General features: G+C 40.7%; 1 pseudogene; it reads right to left on the bottom strand.

The window, feature by feature from the left end:
* Window positions 1-5,626: 5,626 nt before the first annotated feature.
* Window positions 5,627-5,743, bottom strand: LOC126253790 (5S ribosomal RNA; annotated as a pseudogene).
* Between the last annotated feature and the right edge of the window lie 688 nt (window positions 5,744-6,431).

Genomic DNA, 6,431 nt, shown 5'->3' with positions numbered 1-6,431 from the left:
AAATCAAGATGGCCAGACGCGGGATTGAACCGTCGTCTTCCCGAATGCGAGTCCAGTGTGCTAACCACTGCGCCACCTCGCTCGGTTTTACGGAGTCCATAGGAGCAGTAGCGCGGTAGGTTTAAGTGCCGTATCTTTCAGATTGCAACATCTGTGTTACATTTAACATCATTCAAAGAGAAATAACCAATAAATCCGCTAGGTATCGAAAGTTAGTGATCGTGTGCTCTCACATAGCAGCTACTAGTGGTCAAAGCGCGTCCGGATATGTGCTACTATACCTCTGAAAAGTGTTCCTGCGATGCGCAGTGCTCTGTGGCAACGTTGACCACATAGACTTAATCCAACCACTAATCCGCTTACACTTAGTGACTGGAGACACATCACTCGTATTGAGAAAGAGCTGAATTCAAATCCAAGCGCAGTCGTCCACATTTAGATATGGAGTGGTTTACGTACATCACTACAGATTAATACGAGGATATTTTCTGTGAATAGACAACTTTAAATTGTCCTCTGTAACTCTCGTACGAGTAAGTGATCTGTCCGTACTGCCCATGCCGTTTCATGCTATTTCTTGCCACTTCACTACCACTTCAGCACCTGTGATGTCCCAGGCAGAAATAACACTCCCCCAAAGAAGAGTTCTTGCGTGTAGTCGAGGATAACTTTTCGGATAATTATACGCTAAAAATTATTCATTTCAAACGGCTACAAAATACACATAGCAACAAATAAACACTTTGAAGTACAAAGAGGTTTTCTGTTTTGTCACTTGTCAGCAAACGCTTAAAAGTTATTAATCGTTACTTGAATTGTTTTTATTTTCTCATCTAACTGTAAAAGCTAAGGAGCGTAACTAACCATATGTTCAAATGGTTCAAATGGCTCTGAGCACTATGGGACTTAACATCTGAGGTCATCAGTCCCGTAGAACTTAGAACTACTTAAACCTAAGTAACCTAAGGACATCACACACATCCATGCCCGAGGCAGGATTCGAACCTGCGACCGTAGCAGCAGCGCGGTTCCGGACTGTAGAGCCTAGAACCGCTCGGCCACAGCTGCCGGCCTATGCCTTGGAAAATTAGTCTTTTGGATACTACCAGTATTACGGTTATACTTATAGCCTTTGTTAATTTCATTACTTTGAGCAACGAACAATCTAGTCATTTTTCCGTTTTCCGTCAATCCTTAGTACTCGTAGCTTCAGATTCATGGAGGTTGTTGCGTCTATGCAAGTAAATGGAAGGTAGCTTGTTTTCTGATACAAGCGTTTCGCTCCTTTTACTTATGAAGCACCTTCAGTGGCATGTGATTCGTTTCTTTTTATACATGTAGTAAACGTGTTACATAGTAGTAACAATATGTCAAAATTTGTCATGTTTCCCTCTTGTTTTTCAGATTAGAGAAAACTTCCGTACCACAAATTTCGTGAGGCTAAGTCCATATGCGTGGTCCTGTAGATGTGTCCGCTCAGTTCCCATGCTCCAGCCGATTTTCGATGTTTTTCACCCACATTTATCACAGCACATCACTTGCACTTTTCATTTAGTAAGAAACATGTGTATGTTTACAGTTAATAAATAAATATATATATCGTGATTTCATGAGTTAAATTAAAATTTATACTGTAGAGAACCAAATCGGGATACATTACTTAATGATGACGCAATGTCGCTGATTCCAAAGATAAAGTTGGCCGTCGAATATAAATTAAAGTATACTTTTCTTTTGAATGCAGCAGGCCATTAAGAATATGCACAGCGAAGGCAATACCAGGCATTTGCCAGGAAGTAGGCTCCAGTTTTGAGTCCTAAAGCATAGAACAGGTATATATATATATATGAGAGAGATTAATTAATTATTTTCTTTGGTTATATTTCAGATTTCTGTTTATCATTGTTTTAGTGGCTAACATCATCAGGGAGTTATTTGTATTGATTTAGTCGTAAATTGTTTTCTTTCTCATTCCAAGGGCTTTTTATGTGAAAGTTTTATTGTAATGTCAGGAGTTTTCTACTGTGACTGTTCGCTCTAGTAATTTTCATGTGTGTTACATGTATCATCAGGTGTTCGACCTTCTACCTGTACTAAACGATAATTTAACCTTACGTAATTTGTGCTACAGAACTTGTTTCAAATCTGAAAAAGAAGAGGAAAAGCATGACAGAATGTAGCGCAGTAACATATTGTAACTACTACATAGTACATTTATTATGTGTATAAAAAGAAATATGTATTAGAGGCCACTGAAGATGCTTCATAAATAAAAGCGAAATGCGTATAGTAGAAAACAAAATGCTTTTCATTCAGTTGCATAGACGGAACATTTCCGTTTGGCAGTTATTTTGGCCCTGTTTATTGGTAGTGATTCTAAATTATTGCATATTCATATCGACTTTTCCTAAGAAGTTATGCTTTTTCACTGCCTTGATTTGTACTTTCATCCTTTCAGATGTAGTTACCACAACAGGAAGAAATGAGGGATGCCATTAACACGACGACTGTTTCACGCGTCTGAGCTTCCCTAGTCCTGGTCCTGTTGTAGATAGTGCGCTATTGGCCTCTTTCGAACTATCTATTAACTTAATAAGGTGCGATGAGACCTACAACAAATCGTACGCTCTAGGTTCGGTTAACACATGGCCTTAAACGCACATTAGTCTTAGATGTAAACCATCTTTTTGCAGCAATAATTTTTTTTATCTCGAGACAGCTGCGACTAGAACACGTGGCAACTGCTACACATTTATATTCGGTTTGTTGCATGAAACATTTTTGAACAGCTCATGCGTGTGCAATAACTTTTTAATGTACTAGCATGGCAGTAATTTTATTTGAACATAGTTTCTGTGACAATCAAAACAGGTTATAAAGCGCAGTCATCGTGATTTCATGAGTTAAATTAAAATTTATATTGTAGAGAACCAAATCGGGATACATTTCTCAATGATGACGCAATGTCGCGGGTTCCAAAGATAAAGTTGGCCGTCGAATATAAATTAAAGTATACTTTTCTTCTGAATGCAGCAGGCCATTAAGAATATGCACAGCGAAGGTAATACCAGTCATTTGCCAAGAAATAGGTTCCAGTTTTGAGTCCTAAAGCATAGAACAAGTATAGTTTTCCACAATGTCACGTTAGCGAGGACCCCTCCAAAGTGGTGGAAATATTTCGTTGCTGCCGAAAGAGGCCAAAGAAAGGATCATAGTAATTTTGCGCGATTACTTAGGTTACAGTAAATGTGTTATATTTCGTTTATCGCTACCTTATTTCGGTCGATAACTTTATCATTGAAGTGTATCCGAGACGCTTATTGAGGCATTGATTAGTCTAGAACTTCCTTACGTGGACTTGGAAAAATTTTAATACCGTGATACGGTGTTTACAGTGCGTTTAAAATTAGTTGCGACTTTTGACATTTCAATACGCAGCGACGCAGCGAACAGAGAGAAGCGCAGTTGACAGTGAGTGCTGAGCACGTCTGCAGGTGACCATAATGCCAGACCTACTCGATGCGGGACATGTCGAGCTCGTTGGACTGTGTGAACAGCAAGCTGCACAAGCTGGCCGATCTCCAATCGTTCTCAAAAGATTTTTAAAGAAATTATTCGGTATAAACTTTGATTTTGGCACATCTTATAGCTTAATGCGTCAGCTTCATGATTAAGTGCCTTTCATTTCGTTAATGACCATAGTTACTGCGATATTCTGATACTTGGTAAACTACTGCAAGAAATTCTTAAATTTTGCAGTGAAAAATGGGGGTTGCTATGAATTCGCAATTGCATATGTTGCTGCGTGTAAAATTTAAATAAGATACTGAATTATTCTTTAAACTTGGAAGGATATTGTTATCTGCCTCCAGTGTCGACGAAATGGAATGTAAGTAAGGCACTCCGTCACAAACGCACATGCCAGTGGAAAAGCCAGAATGAAATATTCAGAAAACCCTCGTATCTCAAACTCTCTGAGATATCAAAACAAGATTTTTTGCAAATGATAGCACACGAAAAGGAGAGTATTTTGCCATATGATTAAAAAGCAAAACTTCCATGACTACCGCTATATTCAAGCAACTACAGTTTTTTTCAGTGAACTGATGAAATTTTTAAATACCATTAATAGATGGTGAAATGAGAGGTGCTGTAGGTTTTGCAACAAAATAAGCGAAATTATACGTCTATTGATATACTGACAATAGGCCTTTTCGTAACGACTGACCTGTCTTGCCCTCAGTTGCTTGTTTAATAATACTGTTTCAGGATTCTGTCGCAATTTCAACTGCATTAGAATGTTAGTGGGACAATATTTGTAAACTCTGGTGTGTTTCGGCAAAAGAAGCAGTTCTTTAATATGACAAAAAAGTTATGTATTACTGAAAACTCGTCAGTCCTTCCTGACTCAAGTACTTTTGTGGTATGTCTGACAACTCGAGACGAGTCCTGTAGTGTAACATTTGCAGTGGCTTTTTTGTCAGCATTTCAACCTCGCTGAGCGTCAATTTCTTGGTTTTTGCCACGTTACTTTCCACCTGGGCCCATATATTTTCAGGTGGATTTAAGTGAGCATGATAGAGAGGAAGCCTGATTAAGCTATGCCCTTTAGCGTTAGTGAGTCTGACGACATGGTAGCGTAGAGTTTTTGGCTTGTATAGTACTACAAATTCCATTAACTCCGCCCTAAACATTCTAGGTTCAACTTTATCTAGTGGAACATTTCTTTGTGCCCAGAGCAAAATATCAATTTTCTCCATTGCGTTGTTGGAGCTTTACCCATCACAACGGAGTGGTATGGCGCGTTGTCCGTTACTGTTGTCGAATTCATATTTTGCAGCAGAACATTATCTTCAGAGCAGCCCAACGTGTTCTTGGACAATCACTTTTATTGCGAATCTCTTGTTCATACACGCTGCACTGTTATTAGCGCAAAACCACCACAAAATACTTGTTCGCCCAGCACATGACAACTGCAGAGTACTTCAACGCCAGAAAAATACCTCTTCACAACAAGAGCTAGTGAATGTAGATGCATCTCTTGCGCGAGACCGCGTCGTACTGTATATCCCCGGAGCGGCAACATGGGCGCGTTACCAACCAAACTGCTGTCAGCGTGGTAGGGGAAAAAAACGGTGTTACGTGGGCAATGGCGTCTTGTCCTCTCGGTTCAGCCAATCGTCAAAAGTAGCAACAAATTTTAGAGGCACTATAGACGACATTGGTGGCTGTATGAAAATGTGATAATTTATTCAAGGCGTATAATTGAAAATTATGTACACCTCAACTGTATCAGTCTCTTAGTGTACATTTAGTTTGACTGGGATTCACGAAGTGACCCAGTTGAGGGTGGCTGCCTCAGATGTTTCAGTGCCATGCAGTAAGAAGATCAAGGTATGAAGTAGTGTATCACATCTAACTAACTAACTCCGTCTACAGGCCGCAAGCGACCCATCGGGACCATCCGACCGCCGTATCATCCTCAGGTGAGGATGCGGATAGGAGGGGCATGGGGTCAGCACACCGCTCTCCCGGTCGTTATGACGGTTTTCTTTGACCGGAGCCGCTACTATTCGGTCGAGTAGCTCCTCAATTGGCATCACGAGGCTGAGTGCACCCCGAAAAATGGCAACAGCGCATGGCGGCTGGATGGTCACCCATCCAAGTGCCGGCCACACCCGACAGTGCTTAACTTCGGTGATCGCACGGGAACCGGTGTATCCACTGTGGCAAGGCCGTTGCCAGTGTATCACATCGAAGGAATAAATTTTAATTTCTGGTACTTTGCCTGTTTATGGAAATACTGTTCAGGCTTCGTCTCAAACTGCGTGATTTGCTTGTTGATAAACGTATAACTTTTTGACGCACTTAAACAGATAATGCAACTAGCACGGTATCTGTTACCTTGAACAGGCCATAAAACAGGCCCACACAAATTACAGAGCTAAAGATTAACGACACACAAAATCGAGTTTAAGGAACCCCGCACCAACGATATCAAACGGTGACAATCAGCTTTCGTCGTTCATTCCACATACGGTAAGTCTCAATAACTGCATAAAAACGAGTCAGACCTGCTATAGGTGTGACGATTCTTTACTCTGCGTTGTGTCTCACAGCGTGTCGCCACGTGAACCACTTCCAATGGGTTGCCGTGTGATGGGTGCTAGTCGTGGCACTGGCCGCAGGTGCTGTACTCTCAGGATCTGACGGTTTAGTCGATTCTTCTTCAGAGTCAGATCGGTACGTGATACGTTCTGTAACTTGTTCCTTCTAGTATCAGTAATGGAGTCTTAATAATAACCGTGTATCTTATAACTTATATCAGAGACCGTACCATTTACCTGATTTCAGTTCTTGGTTTCTTACGCGATCGCTGGAGCATAGAAGTCATCCAATTTATATTTGGGGAAATAGCTCAGTGTAGCTCA

Source organism: Schistocerca nitens, chromosome 4, assembly GCF_023898315.1.
Source record: "Schistocerca nitens isolate TAMUIC-IGC-003100 chromosome 4, iqSchNite1.1, whole genome shotgun sequence".
Lineage (NCBI taxonomy): Eukaryota > Metazoa > Arthropoda > Insecta > Orthoptera > Acrididae > Schistocerca > Schistocerca nitens.
The sequence above is the reverse complement of the archived record's forward strand: the minus strand, read 5'-3'. Positions and strand labels throughout refer to the sequence as shown.